The 16,136-nt window shown below is 46.7% G+C and overlaps 1 pseudogene; it reads left to right on the forward strand.

Annotated features, from left to right (window-relative positions):
* The first annotated feature begins 442 nt into the window (after positions 1-442).
* On the forward strand, positions 443-2,331 carry LOC107128446 (small ribosomal subunit protein uS2 pseudogene; annotated as a pseudogene).
* The last annotated feature ends 13,805 nt before the right edge of the window (positions 2,332-16,136 follow it).

Below are 16,136 nucleotides of genomic sequence, written 5' to 3' on the forward strand. Positions count from 1 at the left end.
CGCACCCGCAGCTGGACTGGCCCCAAGGCACCGGCGCCCGGCCAGGGACAGCCCCATCACAGCCCGCAAGAGATCTCTCCATTCCACCCGTCCCAGGGTCCTCACTTAACGAAGCCTAAAGAAGAGCTCCTTACCAGAGTCCGCCAGTCCCTCGGGCTAGGGATCTTCATCCAAAGCCATCCCGGGAGGAACCCCCATCCCAGGCAGTCCCCGGGTCCAGACGACCCGTGGACTCCCCATCCCCTAGGTCTGCCAGTCCCGACCAGTGTCAGATTCCCCTTCCTAGCCAACCCCTGTGTCTCCTACCTCAGGCGACCTCCCTCCAGCCCCCATCATGGGCAGTCGTCCCTGAGTCTCCCATCCTAGCCAGTCCCTTGACTGTCTGCAGCTGCCCTCATCCCAGGCATCCCTTGGGACTCCCAGAGGATGCACACACACACTCATGCACAACATCGCAGGCATCTCCCACTCCAGCCAGCCCTTACACTCTCCATTCAAACCAGTGCCCAGATCTCCTACCCCACCCAACCCCAGAATTCCCCATCTCAGCCAGTCCTCGGGTCCTCTAACCAAGGCAGTCCAGGATCTCTCAACTCAACAAGCCCTGGGAGTCCACATCACAGCCAGTCTTGGGATCAAGGCTCCATTCATTCAACCAACCCTCATTTCCTGCTCTCCTTTAGAAATGCTCTCCCCATTCACTCCATCATCCCCATACACTGAAACTGTACCCGTCCTTCAAGACTTAACTCAAATGCCACCTTACTGAAGCCAACCCTGATTTCCTCAGCCAACAGTGCGAGGTGCTTCTCTCTCTCTCTCTCTCTCTCTCTCTCTCTCTCTCCTCTTGACCTCCTGCTGCACTCCCTATCTTGTGGCATTTGTGGAACAAGTGGAACTTGCTTTACAGCACATTCGTTTGTGTTCTTGTTTTTATGTCCTCTGCCAGACGGAGCTCCTTAAAGACAGAAACGTGTCTTAATTTATCTTTGTGAGCAGGTTGGGTTAGAGGAGAAAACATGAGTTTTACAGTCAGACAAAACTGAGTTTAAATTCCATCTTCTCCTCTCTTAATTTCAATTTCCCTATCAATAACAGCTACCTGACAGGGTGGTCTTCGATAAAAGCATGCAAAAACACCTTGCACAGAAAAGACAACCCACAGAATGAGAGAAAGTATTTGCAAATCATGTATCTGATAAGGGACTTGTACGTAGAATATATAAAGAACTCTTACAGCAAAAAAAAAAAAAAAGATAACTAATTTTTTTTTAAATGGGCAAGGAATTTGAATAAACATTTCTCCAAAGAAGATATACAAATGGTCAATAAGCACATGAAAAGATGCTCAACATCATTAGCCATCAGGGAGATGCAAATCAAAACCACAATGAGCTCTCAGTGCTACCCATCAGGCATTTCCTGCCTTCTCCCATAACCTAAAGGGAAACTTTCACAGTGTCTGGAGACCTTAATGTCCTGCAGATGAAGGAAGACGATATCCTCAAATTCCTTGCAGCAGCACCCCACTTGAATGGCACCAACCTTGACTTCCAAATGGAACAGTACATCTACAAAAGGAAAAGTGATGGCATCTACATCATAAATCTGAAGAGGACCTGGAAGAAGCTTCTGCCATTGTTGCCATTGAAAACCAGACTGATGTTAGTGTTATATCTTCCAGGAATACTGGCCAGTGGGTTGTGCTAAAGTTTGCTGTTTCCACTGGGGCCACTCTTATTGCTGGGCGCTTCACTCCCGGAACTTTCACTAACCAGATCCAGGCAGCCTTCCAGGAGCCACGTCTGCTGGTGGTTACTGATCCCAGGGCTGACCACTAACCTCTCACAGAGACATCTTATATTAACTTGCCTACCATTGCTCTGGGTCACACAGAGTCTCCCCTGCACTGTGTGGACACTGCCATCCCATGCAACAACACGGGAGTTCCCTCAGGGGGTCTAGTGTAATGGATGCTCGCCCGGGAGGTTCTGCACGTGCATTGTACCACCTCCCATGAACACCCATGGGAGTTATGCCTGATCTCTATTTCTGCAGAGATCCTGAAAAGATTGAAAAGGAAGAGCAGGCTGCTGCAGAAAAGGCTGTGACCAAGGAGGAACTTCAGGGTGTATGGATTGCGCCAGCTCCTGAGTCTACTGCTATTCAACCTGAGGGTGCAGATTGGTCTGAAGGTGTGCAGGTGCTCTTTGTACCTATTCAATAATTCTCTGCTCAACTTTGGAGCACTCAGCCTGCCACTGGAGGCTGGTCTGTAGCAGTTACTCTCAGATAGCTGAATGGATAGGAATAACCACTGAGTGGTCTTAAGCTGTTCTTCCACAGGCTCTTGAACAGAAAACGGAAATCAAGTTGATGGAAAATAAACATCAGTTTCTTAAACACACACACACACACAGAGGGGGAGGGGGAGATAGAGAGAGAGAGAGATACTACTTCACATCCACTATGATCGCTAAAATCCACAGAACAGACAATGAGAAGTGTTAGCGAGCATGTGGAGAAATTGGAACCCTCATTCATTGCGGATGGGAATGTAACATGGTGCAGTCACTTTGGAAAACAGTCTGGCAGTTCCTCAAAATGTTAAACATAGAGTTACCATATGATCCAGGGATTCCACTCCTAGGTATATATCCAAGAGAGATGAAAACATACATCTACACAAAAACTTGTACATGAATGTTCACAGCAGCATTATTTGTAATAGCCTGAAAGTGGAAGCAACCAAATGCTCATCAGTTGATGAATGGATACACAAAATGTGGTATGACCACACAATGGAATAGCATTCAGTCATTAAAAAGGAATCAAGAACTAATACATACTAAAACGTGGATGAACCTTGAAAACATTATGCTAATGAGAGAAACCAGTCACAAAAGACCACATATTGTATGATTCCTTTTATATGAAATCTTAGAATAGGCACATCTATAGAGACAGAAATTAGAGTAATGGTTGCCGGGGGCTGGAGTGTGAGTGGCAAAATGGGGAAAGATTGCTAACGGGTATGGGGCTTTTTTGGAGGGCGATAAAAATGTTCTAAAATGAGGCTGGTCCAAAGGCAGTGAGTTATCTCAAATGGTTGTTCACAGTCAATTACAGATCGAACTCCTTGTTCTACTCTTTTCCAATCTCTCACTACGGCACTTGACTAGTCTTAAAAAAAAAAAAAAAAAAGAAGGCCGGGCGCGGTGGCTCAAGCCTGTAATCCCAGCACTTTGGGAGGCCGAGACGGGTGGATCACGAGGTCAGGAGTTCAAGACCATCCTGGCTAACATGGTGAAACCTTGTCTCTACTAAAAAATACAAAAAACTAGCCAGGCGAGGTGGTGGGCGCCTGTAGTCCCAGCTACTCGGGAGGCTGAGGCAGGAGAATGGCGTAAACCCGGGAGGCGGAGCTTGCAGTGAGCTGAGATCCGGCCACTGCACTCCAGCCTGGGTGACAGAGCCAGACTCCATCTCAAAAAAAAGAAAAAGAAAAAGAAAATGTTCTAAAATTAAACTGTGATGATGGCTGCACAATCCTGTCCATATGCTAAAAACCACTGAATTGTACCCTTTACAAGGGTGAATGTTATGTTATATTAATTATATCTCAATAAAGCTTTATTAAAAAACAACACCTTGCACAGAGCTATCACATAACAACAAATACAATGGTTAATAGTTAACATGTCTCTGGCGCTTACTGTGTGCCAGGCACTGTGCTACACGCTTTACAAATAAGCACTCACTTAACCCTCATGACAATCCTATGAGGTAGGTACTGTTATTACCTCCCAGCTTACAGATGAGGGAAGTGAAACAGAGAGGTTGAGTGACTTGCCCAGGGTCACACAGAGGCATAGTGAGGATACTCAGATGATTCATTCTCACTTCTCACTTTGTATTTTCCCTCAGTACCTTGTACAAAATAAGTGCTCCATAAATGTTAAAGCAATACAGTATATCCACCAAATATGTCCATTCATCCAACAAACACTTGCAGAACATTATGTTCTAGGTAATATGTATGTTCCCATCCTTATCTTGCTTCTTCTATTGTTCAGATGTCCTGTGGAGTTGAAAGCAGATGGGTATTTAGATTCATTTACAAACCATTTTGAGTGTCTACAATGAGTAAAGCACTGCTGTCGACCACTGAAGATATAGCAATGAACAAAAAAGAACAACGATCCTTAACCTCATAGTGCTAACATTCTAGTGGGAGAGAGAGACAAGAAGCAAATGGAATATGTAGGGCACATTGGATGGCAAATGAGGTTGAATAATGTCCCCCCAAAAGTCATGTCCACACAGAAACTGAATGTGACCTTATTTGAAATAAGGGTCTTTGCAGACATAATCAACTTAAGATGAGATCACACTGGATGAGTACAGGCCTTAATGCAGTGACTAGTGTCCTTAAAAGAAGAAGGAAAATTAGATGCAGAAACACACATACGTGAGGAGAACGCTGCATGAATCTAGCCATAGAGATTGGAAAGATGAATCTATAAGCTGAGGAATGCCAAGGACTGCCACAGTCACTAGATGCTGTAAACCACAAGGAAGGATTCTCTCCTAGAGCCTTCAGGGGGAGTATGGCTGCGTTGACACCTGGATTTTGGACTCTCACCCTCCAGGGCTGTGAGGGAAACCACTTCTGTTGTTGTAAGCACCCTGTCTGTGGTATTTTGTTATGGCAGCCCTGGGACACTAATACAGACGGTGATGGGTGCTCTGGAGAAAGACAAGGCAGCAAAAGATGATAGAGAGGCTTTGGTGAATCAGATACAGCCTCTGCCCTCAGGGAGCTCCCAATCTACTCAGAGAGTCACAACCATAAGTCACAAACATGACTAATGAGACAGAATGTACAAAACGCTAGAGCTGAGGCACAAGGATGGCGGGGAAGGGTTGGGAGGTCTTTATGGATGTGAAGGTCTTTGAGCTAAGCTAGGATTTCAACAGGTAGAAGGTACTAGAACTGGGCAAGACCTGCTAATAGGAACCCTGTGCCTGTGAGGAAAGGAACAGGGTCAGGAAAACAGTGTCTGTTTAGGAAACCACGTGTAGTTTGGTTGAAGACAGCACAAGAGACATATGTGGTGTGTGTATGTATGTGTGTAGCAAGGGATGGGAGATGGGAAGACAGAGCTTGATTCAGCTTAGAGAAGACTCTATTGCCAAACTGAAGGATCTGGATCTTCCCTTAGAGGCAATGAAAAGCCATGAAAGGTTTTTGAGCAGGAGAGTCACATGGTAGGAAGAGTGACATGGTGGGAGGGGAGGGACCCACGTGGATATTGCACGCACCGAGTATCACACACTACAAGGTGAGTTTAGCATTGGTTCATTGTTGTTGTTCATCAAAAACTGTGGTACTACCTTCTTTACCCACCTGCTGCCTCCCAGAGTCATTTCCCAGAAGCCTCAGTCCCTGGGACCAGCTTTGCCAAGGAACGTGGAGCTAGAGCAGGAAAGAGCCTTAAAAACCACATCTCACCACTGCCAGGATCCAGTCAACAGGAACCCGTCAGAATACTGAGAACCATGAAGCATTTGCCTCAGATCCAAAGGTGGCATCTGTTCAAATTGGTTTTTCCTACTGGATCCTCACAGCTCTCTCCCTTCCGTGAGCAGACCTTTTCTCCCAAACCTGTTAGCTGCCAAGCACGAGGTGGGAAAATCAAAATGAAAAAAACACTGGTCTGGCTGGGCACGGTGGCTCACACCTGTAGTCCCAGTACTTTGGGAGCCGGAGGTGGGAGGATCGCTTGAAGCCAGGAGTTTGAGACCAGCCTGGCCATCATGGTTAAACTCTGTCTCTACAAAAATTAGCCAAGCGTGGTGGCGCACGCCTGTAATCCCAGCTACTGGGGAGGTTGAGGCAGGAGAATCGCTTGAACCCAAGAGGCGGAGGTTGCAGTGAGCTGAGATCGTGCCGCTGCACTCCAGCCTGGGTGATAAAGCGAGACTCTGTCTCAAAAAAAAAAAAAAAAAAAAAAATTGGTCTTTCTCTCAGACTTTACAGTCCAGAATATCAGAGCTGAAAGGAAGGAACTTACAGGTGAATTCCTTCTCCAGATAAGAACACTGAGGACCAGAGACAAGTGATTTGCACACAATTGCTATGATCAGTCACCACTAGGCTATGACCCTTTTCTTAGGCTATTTCCACACAATTGCTATGATCAGTCACCACTAGGCTATGACCCTTTTCTTAGGCTATTTCCCGCAGTCTGGTGTTCCAAAGAGTCTTAAGATTGCAGACTTTAGAGGGCAGAAAGGTAGGAAAGTAGCCATCTGTGAGGAACATAGAAGAAAAAAGAAAGGGAAAAGGAAGATTCTCTTCTCTGTGGGGATCCCTATAGAGATAGCAGTGCTTAAAACTGAGACTGCATTTGGCTAATTAATTAATTATCCTTCCAGCCCCCTTTCCCCTAGTGGGGGAAGGGGTGAGACGAAACCAAAATACCTATCGGTCTCAAACAGCTGCACAGAAAGCAAGTCTAATAGGCAAGTCTGGGGTTTCGTTTTAGGAAAATTTTCTCTCTGAAGATGATTTGTAAGCTTGATCCTGTCAGAACATAAAACCACATAACCCAATGTGTTTCCAATTTTGTCCTAGCTGCCATAAAACTTTGAGCCAAATTCAGAGTCCAATTATAATCCAGTTCATTTTAGGTACCTGGCAACATCTATTCGTGCTTCCTTTACATGGTCTCTGGTCTGTTTTCTTCCACATTTTTATCCCTAATTGTCTTTCTTTCATGTTATAAACTGATGAGTCGCCTAATATCCTCTTTAAAGTAGGCGGGATATAAATCTTACATAAACTAAACTATATTTACAGATGCTAAGGGGATTTGAAACAATGAAGAACATTTGAAGGAACAGATGATATTTGGCCTAGAGGAGAGCAGGCTTATGAGGACATGATTACTGTCTTCAAATATCCAATAGGCTGTCAGGGGGGCAATGTAGTGGAATTATTCTGCTTGGCTCCAAAGGGCACAGCCAGAAGCAATGGGTGAAAATTACTAGGAGATGATCCCAGAGGGAAGAAAGCTCTCACAGGCGATGCTTGGCGAAGATGGCGAGTTCACTGTCATTGGAGGTCTTCAAGTAGTGGCTGGACAGCCTCATCAGGAGGGTCTGTTGCCTAGGGAATGGAAACACTAAATGGAAGAGTTGAATAAGATAATTTTGGCCAGGCACAGTGGCTCACGCCTGTAATCCCAGTACTTTCAGAAGCTAAGGTGGGAGGATCACTTAAGCTCAGGAGTTCGAGACCAACATGGGCAATGTAGTGAGACCCTGTCTCTACCGAAAAAAAAAAAAAAAAATTAGCTGAATGTGGTGGCATGCATCTGTGGTCCCAGCTACTTAGGAGACTGAGGCAGGAGGATTGCTTGAGGCCAGGAGGTTGAGGCTGCAGTGAACTATAATTGTGCCACTGCACTTCATCCTGGGAGACAGGGCAAGACCTTGTCTCTAAAAAAGAAAAAAAAAAAAAAAAAAGATAATTTTAAAGGCTCCTTCCAGCCCTGATTTGCACTACACAGTCCTAGATGTAGAAAAGAAGTCTGGCCGGGAGGTAAGGAGGGGGGACAGGAAAAAAAGAAACAAAGGTCCTTTGAATACTGGAACATTCCAGCCAGAAGCAATGAACCCTGACAGCCCCTGAGACACTCCTAAAAGGAAGAATGGTCCATACACAGAACTCAAACCTGCATTTCCCCAGTCCTACTGCATGTAACTCCTACAGGGCAGGAGAAATCGAAAAATCTGTTCCATTGCTCTCCACTGACATCTAACTGGCTATTATTCAAGGAAGAACAGGTCAACACTGCTGGAGCGGAAAGAACCTTAGAGATCATGTAATCCAAACCCCTCATTTTATAACCGGATGAAAAGAGGCTCAGACAGTGAAAAGGACTTGTCTCCTTGTTCACTACTCCACCAGGGCTGTGGTGGAGTTCACTGTCATTGGAGGTCTTCAAATAGTGGCTGGACAACCTCAGCAGGAGGGTCTGTTGCCTAAGGAATGGAAACACTAAATGGAGGAGTTGAATAAGATAATTTTGGCCAGGCACAGTGGCTCACGCCTGTAATCCCAGCACTTTGAGAAGCTAAGGTGGGAGGATCACTTAGGCACAGGAGTTCAAGACCAGTGTGGGCAATATAGTGAGGCCCTATCTCACTGAAAAAAAAATTGGCTGGATGTGGTGGCATGCATCTGTGGTCCCAGCTACTTAGGAGACTGAGGCAGGAGGACTGCTTGAGGAGGGCAGAGACAGTTTTGTTGACCTTTCAATCCCCCAACCAGGCTTGGCCGTGGGTTCTTGCCCACTGTAGGTGAACAGTAAGCAGTTGGAAAATGGAACTGAATTGCCCAGAGGCGCTGCAAGCAGAAGCTAGGCCTTTCAACCCCCAACCTATGATGCTTTCCATAACAAAATCTCATTCAATTCAGTTCAACAAACATTTATTGGTTTCTCTATGTGCCAGACCTGGAGCTACAGTAAAAGATAAACCAGAGGCAAGCTGTGCCCTCAAGAAGCAAACGTTCCTCCAGGGAGCTAGGCTCTTCCCACTTCAGGCCCTGCACACCTGCTGTTCCTTTGGTGAGGAAAGTTCTCTTTGCTGCCTTTGCCCACTTAACTGCCTATTCATCCTTCAAATCTCAGATCAAATGATGGCTCATCAGTCGCCCTTTCTCTCACTCCCAAACTGGGCAGATCCCTCTGATACATTCTCTCAGTGAGTCCTTTTCGTTCCTGAACTTAGCAAGTTTGTAATTCTATATTGATTTGTGCAGTTCTTGGTTTGCTAATCTCCTACCTCCTCATTAGACTGTTAGCTCTACAAGGGCAGATACTGTGTTTTGCTCCCCACTGTGTACCATAAGCCTGGCCAAAACCCAGGATAAGCAGTCCGTGTTTGTTGAATGCATGAATTGACAACGTAATCGGGTATGTAGACAGATAAATCATAACTATAATCCAATGTGATAAGAAGTATAAGGTAATAGAGAAATCATTTCTTTCTTTCTTTTTCTTTTCTTTCTTTTTTTTTTTTTTTTGAGACAGAGTTTCACTCTTGTTGCCCAGGCTGGAGTGCAATGGCGCGATCTCGGCTCACTGCAACCTCCACCTCCCAGGTTCAAGCGATTCTCCTGCCTCAGCCTCCCCAGTAGCTGGGATTACAGGTGTGTGCTACCACACCCGGCTAATTTTGTATTTTTGTAGAGACGGGGTTTCTCCATGTTGGTAAGTCTGGTTTCGTACTACCGACCTCAGGTGATCTGCGTGCCTTGGCCTCCCAAATTGTTGGGATTACAGGTGTGAGCCACCGCAGCTGGCCGAAATCATTTCTTTAGAAAGGAGGAGGCCAGCTCCTGCATCTATGGAGCTGGCCTTGGCTAGCCTTGCAGAATGCATATACGGCCAGACAATCAAAGCATGGCGCAAACGGTATAGCCTCATGAAAGCGCCCGTTGTGTTCAGACAAACCAAAGCTATTTGTCAACATCTCTCCATTTCCCCAGTCCCCTAGGAAGCAGGCATTTCTGCCACAGTGGGACAGCCTGGCCACCACCTGCTGATGTGGATTTGGGCACAATCGGTAGTGAGACCACAGGGCAGAACTGAAAGGAAACTCCTGGAATTCGGAGTTCACAAATCTCTCTCTTTCTCAGGATTCTGCTCTCCAGGAGAAAGAATGAGAGATCTGATTGGGGCCGGGTGCGGTGGCTCACGCCTGTAATCCCAGCACTTTGGGAGGCCAAGCCAAGCGGATCACCTAAGGTCAGGAGTTCGAGACCATCCTGGCCAACATGGTAAAACCCCGTCTCCACTAAAATACAAAAAATTAGCTGGGCGTGTTGGTGCGCGCCTATAGTCCCAGCTACTCGGGAGACTGAGGCAGGGGAATCGCTTGAACCCGGGAGGCAGAGGTTGCAGCAAGCTGAGATCGCGCCACTGCACTCCAGCCTGGCAACAGAGCGAGATTCTGTCTCAAAAAAAAAAAAAAAAAAGAGAGAGAGATCTGATTGGTCCTGGAATGAGGGATCAGTTCTGCACCTTTCCGGTGGGGTAAGACCTACTCCCAGGCATAAGAGAGTATTGCCCTCTAGTGGTAATAATAATGATAATGATGATAATGATAATGATAACAACAACTAGTGGATGTGGTCCTTGCTTGAGAGATCAACCATACCCGTTTGCCCAAGATTGTTTTATCACTTGAAGGACTCACATCTCAAGAAACCTCTGAGTCTCAGGCAAGCCTACTCCTTGATGGTGTTCAATGCACTCGTATACACATGATCTCATTACACGGCTCCAAACCCTCGATGCCAGGAATCAGGATTCAGTCTCCACAGATCTGTAGAGCTTTAGAGATCCAGCCCATTTTCCAGATGAGGAAACAAAGCCCAAAAGAAGGGAAAGAATTTCCTTCTTCAGCATTACGTTACAAATTAATGGCAGAACGAGAATCAGCATCTAGGTGTCCAGGCCCACAGCCCCGGGCACTGTTGCCCCTGGCTGGCATGCCCTCAGCTACTTTGTCAGTTTGTCTGGGTCCCATGTCCTCCAGACTCGCTAAAGTACTCACCCCTTAATCCTTTCAGAAAACTTCCTCCTCTGAAAGCCTGAAACATTCATTTGACACCTAGCATGTGCTATAGGTACCGTTTTTTATCCCTTAAATGTATAGCTCAAAAAAGGAAAGCTCCTCGGCTCCCCGTAAGCCCAACCCCCAGAGATACTAACAAGGAGAGTGGCCTCTGGTCAGAAGAGTCTCAGGAGTGGCCCTAGTTGGTCCAGGGCCCTAAGGAAAGTGTATTTGGCACTGTAGAGCAAGAAAGGAAGCAGAGGGAGGCTTTTGCAATCACCAGGTGGGATGGATTTGAGAGCCAACAGCTGAGGAGAGGTGAGAAGGCATCCCTGCAGCCTCAAGACAAAAGGAGAAAGTGAGAGCCTTTTTCGCCCCAGGGATGCCGCCAGGGAATGGGTCCTGCTTTTTCTGCTGCCAAAATTGCAGTGCCCTTCTCCGTTCCCCTGGTCCCTGACAAGGACCCCCAAAATCAGCTCTTGCCTTTCCCCTCCACTGAGACAAATTTGCAAACTCCCACATCTCTGTGGAAACGGCAGAGAGCAGGAGAGAAGAAAAAAGGAGAAAAAATCCACCCACATGCCAACAAACTGGAAAAAAAATAACCCAGGCCTTGTCGCACTCAGCTGTTGGCTTGCTGCTCCCTCCCACTGTGGCGGCTGCTCCTGCCTCCTGGACAGGGACCCGATGCTGTGCAGTTCCCCTTCCCATCTGGAGCTGGCTTTTGTCAATGCCCCTTGTCCCTACCCCCACCCCAGCTCTGGGAGAGAGACAGTCCTGGAGTCCAGGAGGAGGAAAGCTGGAAGGGAGGACTGGCAGAGCCACCCAGGGCTGTGGCTGACCACAGACTCTGCCCATCACCGTCTCCCAAACTATGGAGGGGACCTTCCTCCCCTCCCAGGGAAATAAGGAGATCGGGCACCGCCCACAAGCTGGCTCTACCAGGCCACTTCTGTCTCAGAGGCTGTCCCCTGCCTCTTCTGTCCTCCCTCCCCCAAGCCCTTCCCCTTGGCTGCCTCTCTCTACCATTTTCAAGCTCTGTTTTCAGTCTAACTCCTTCTATTTTCATCTTTTTGTGCCCTCGCCTTTCTTCACCTTCTGCTCCAGTTCTGGGCACCATATTTAAACAAAGCAAAACAAAACAAAATGGAGTATGTTGCTAGGAAAGGAGGGATGTAGAAATCATCGCTATTAGGGAAACGGAGATGCCTTGCCTGTAGGAAGGAGGATATGGACTCAGAGGAGCATGGAAGCATAGAAACACAAGGAGCTTTTTGGATAACCTTATTTTACAGATGAGGTGATCGAGGCCCAGAGAGGGAAGAAGACCTGGGGCTACCATGCAGAAGAGGGGACAGCTTTGTTCTGTGGGCCTCCAGAAAAAAGAAGGACCAGTGAGTACGATTTATGAAAAGGCAGATTTATGTATTTATTTATGTATTTTGAGACAGAGTCTCACTCTCATTGCCCAGGCCGGAGTGCAGTGCCGTGATCTCAGCTCACTGCAGCCTCTGCCTCCAAGTTCAAGCAATTCTCCTGCCCTGGCCACCCGAGTAGCTGGGATTACAGGCACACACCACCACGCCTGGCTAATTTTTGTATTTTTAGTAGAGACAGGGTTTCACCATGTTGGCCAGGCTGGTCTTGAACTCCTGACCTCAAGTGATCTGTCCGCCTCAGCCTCCCAAAGTGCTGGTGTAACAAGCGTGAGCCGCCCAAGAAGGCAGATTTAAATGACAGTTTTGTTTCTTCCTTCTAAATTCGTATTCCTTTTGTTTTGTTTCTTTGCCTTGTTGTGCAGGATCTCCAGTTCAATTCTGACCAAAAGGGATGATAATGGTCATCCTTGTGCTGTTACTTATGTTAAAGGGGAAAGGTGGGCCGGGCGCGGTGGCTCAAGCCTGTAATCCCAGCACTTTGGGAGGCCGAGACGGGTGGATCACGAGGTCAGGAGATCGAGACCATCCTGGCTAACACGGTGAAACCCCATCTCTACTAAAAAATACAAAAAACTAGCCGGGCGAGGTGGCGGGCGCCTGTAGTCCCAGCTACTCGGGAGGCTGAGGCAGGAGAATGGCGTAAACCCGGGAGGTGGAGCTTGCAGTGAGCTGAGATCCGGCCACTGCACTCCAGCCTGGGCGACAGAGCGAGACTCCGTCTCAAAAAAAAAAAAAAAAAAAAAAAAAAAAAAAAAAAAAAAAGGGGAAAGGTGTCAATGTTTCATCATTAGACATGGTCTTCACTGGAGTATTCGGAGGATTTTGGAGGATACTCTTTACTGTTTATCAGGTTGGGGAAGTTTCCTCTCATTCCTTTTTTTTTGTTTTTTTTTTTTTTAAGATAGGATCTTGCTCTGTTGCCCAGGCTGGAGTGCAGTGGCGCCATCACAGTTCACTGCAGCTTTGACCTCCCAGGCTCAAGTGATTCTCCCACCTCAGCCCCCCTAAGTAGCTGGGACCAGAGGTGTGTGCCACCACACCTGGCTATTTTTTGTAGAGATGAGGTTTCACCATGTTGCCCAGGCTGGTCTGGAACTCGGCTCAAGCGATCTTCCCATCTAAGCTTCCCAAAGTGCTGGGATTACAGGTGTCAGCCACCGTGCCTGGCTTGCTAAGAACCTCTTTTGTTATGAACAGGAGTTAAGTTTTATCAAATGCTTCCTCAGCATCTTTTCTAATGATCATACATTTTTCTCTTCTAATCTGTTTATATGGTCAAGAATGCAGCATTTAGTTCAAGAAGAGAGGTGAAATTTCTAACATACAAAACTATCCAAAGAAGCACTAGCCACCCCACGGACCAAAGTAGTCAATTCCAAGTCACTGGAAATGTTCAAGTAGAAGTGCAGCCACTCAGTAAATATCTGGGTGTCAGGCACTGTTCTAGGTTCTGGCTACTTAGTGGTGAAGAAGATCCCTGCTCTCCTAGAGCTCACATTTTAGAGAAAGGATAACAGACACAAACAACCAAACAAATATATGAACAAGAACATTTCAAAAAGTCAAAAGTGTTATGAAAACAAATGAATAAAACAAAAAACAGTACAAAGGTAGTATGATAGGGTAAGGATGGAGAACAAGATGAAATAGGTTAGTCGGGGAAGGATTCTCCATGGAGGTGAGAATTGAGGTGAGCCTGAATGACAAGAAGTCATCAGTCATTTCATGAGGACCCAAAGGCGTGGGATCCCAGGGTGAGAGATGAGCTTGGTGTATTCAAGGGAATTCAGAAAGAAGTCCAACTGGAAGCAGCAAGAGGAAAGACTGGTACTAGATAAGGTAGGAAAGAAGTTCTGGAGTAAGATGGTGTAGGGCCATGCCAGCCATGGAAGACATTTAGTTTTTATTTCAGATACAATGAAAAGCCACTGGAGGATTTTGAGCTGGAAGTGACATGATCTGAATTTTGTCTTTTAAAGTTTACTCTGTCTGATATGTGGAGAATGGGTTACAGTGGAGGCAAAACCAGAAACAAGAAGGTCAGCTAAGAGGCTAGCTATGAAGCCAGTTAGACAGTCCAGGCAAGAGACCATGATAGCTTGGGCTAGGATAGTGATTGTGGAGAAAGATATGTGGACAGATTTGAAATAGATTTTTACCTGGGCAGCACTATCAATCAATATGATCTAATTGAAAAATATAGATACTTCATCCAATAACAGCAGAATACACATTCTTCTCAAGCTGACATGGAACATGCACCAAGATAGACTGTATTCTGGGCCATATAACACACCTTAACAAATTCAAAAGGCTGAGTGTGGCAATCACACTGGTAATCCCAGAACTTTCGGGAGGTCAAGGCAGGAGGATTGTTTGAGGCCGGGTGTTCAAGACTAGCCTGGGCAATATAGCGAGACTCTTTCTCAACCAAAAAATTAAAAATAAAAAAATAGCTGGGCATTGTGGTGTGTACCTGTAGTTCCAGCTACTCAGGAGGCTGAGGCAGGAAGACCTCACAAGCCCAAGATTTCGAGGTTGCAGTGTGCTATGATTGCATCACTGCATTCCAGCATGAGTGACAGATTGACACCCTGTCTCTCTAAAAAAAAAAGAAAAGAAAAAAAACCCCCACAAATTTAAAATAATAGAAATCATACAAAGCATGCTCTCAAATCACAAAAGAAATAAAATGGAGCCGGGCGCGGTGGCTCATGCCTGTAATCCCAGCCCTTTGGGAGGCCGAGGTGGGCCGATCACGAGGTCAGGACATCGAGACCATCCTGGCTAACACGGTGAAACTCTGTCTCTATAAAAATACAAAAAAATTAGCCGGGCGTGGTGGTGGGCACCTATAGTCCCAGCTACTCGGGAGGCTGAGGCAGGAGAATGGCATGAGCCCGGAAGCCGGAACTTGCAGTGAGCCGAGATTGTGCCACTGCACTCCAACCTGGGGGACAGAGCGAGACTCTGTCTCAAAAAAAAAAAAAAGAAAGAAAATAGAAATCGTCCAGGTGCGGTGGCTCATGCCTGTAATCCTAGCACTTTAGGAGGCTGAGGTGGGCAGATTACCTGAGGTCAGGAGTTCAAGACCAGCTTGGCTAACATGGTGAAACCTCATCTCTATTAAAATACAACAATTAGCCGGGCATGATGGCGAGTGCCTGTAATCCCAGATACTCGGGAGGCTGAAGCAGGAGAATCGCTTGAACTGGGAGATGGTGGTTGCAGTGAGCCGAGATCGTGCCACTGCACTCCAGCCTGGGTGGGTAAGCCAGACTCCTTCTCGAAAAAAAAAAAAAAGAAATAAAATAGAAACCAGTAACTGAAAGATGGCTAGGAAATCGCCAAATATTTGGAAATTAAACAACAAATTTCTTTTTTTTTTTTTTTTTTTTTTTTTTTTTGGAGACGGAGTCTGGCTCTGTCACCCAGGCTGGAGTGCAGTGGCCGGATCTCAGCTCACTGCAAGCTCCGCCTCCCGGGTTTACGCCATTCTCTTGCCTCAGCCTCCCGAGTAGCTGGGACTGCAGGCGCCCGCCACCTCGCCCGGCTAGTTTTTGTATTTTTTAGTAGAGACGGGGTTTCACCGTGTTAGCCAGGATGGTCTTGATCTCCTGACCTCGTGATCCGCCCATCTCGGCTTCCCAAAGTGCTGGGATTACAGGTTTGAGCCACCGCGCCCGGCCTAAACAACAAATTTCTTTTTTTTTTTTTTTTTTTTTGAGACGGAGTCTTGCTCTGTCGCCCAGGCTGGAGTGCAGTGGCGCGATCTCGGCTCACTGCAAGCTCCGCCTCCCGGGTTCACGCCATTCTCCTGCCTCAGCCTCCCGAGTAGCTGGGACTACAGGCGCCCACAACCGCGCCCGGCTAATTTTTTTTTTGTATTTTTAGTAGAGACGGGGTTTCACCGTGGTCTCGATCTCCTGACCTTGTGATCCGCCCGCCTCGGCCTCCCAAAGTGCTGGGATTACAGGCGTGAGCCACCGCGCCCGGCTAAACAACAAATTTCTAAATAACATAGAGGTCAAAGAAGAAGTCTCAAGATAAATTTTAAAATATTTC

Source organism: Macaca fascicularis, chromosome X, assembly GCF_037993035.2.
Source record: "Macaca fascicularis isolate 582-1 chromosome X, T2T-MFA8v1.1".
NCBI lineage: Eukaryota > Metazoa > Chordata > Mammalia > Primates > Cercopithecidae > Macaca > Macaca fascicularis.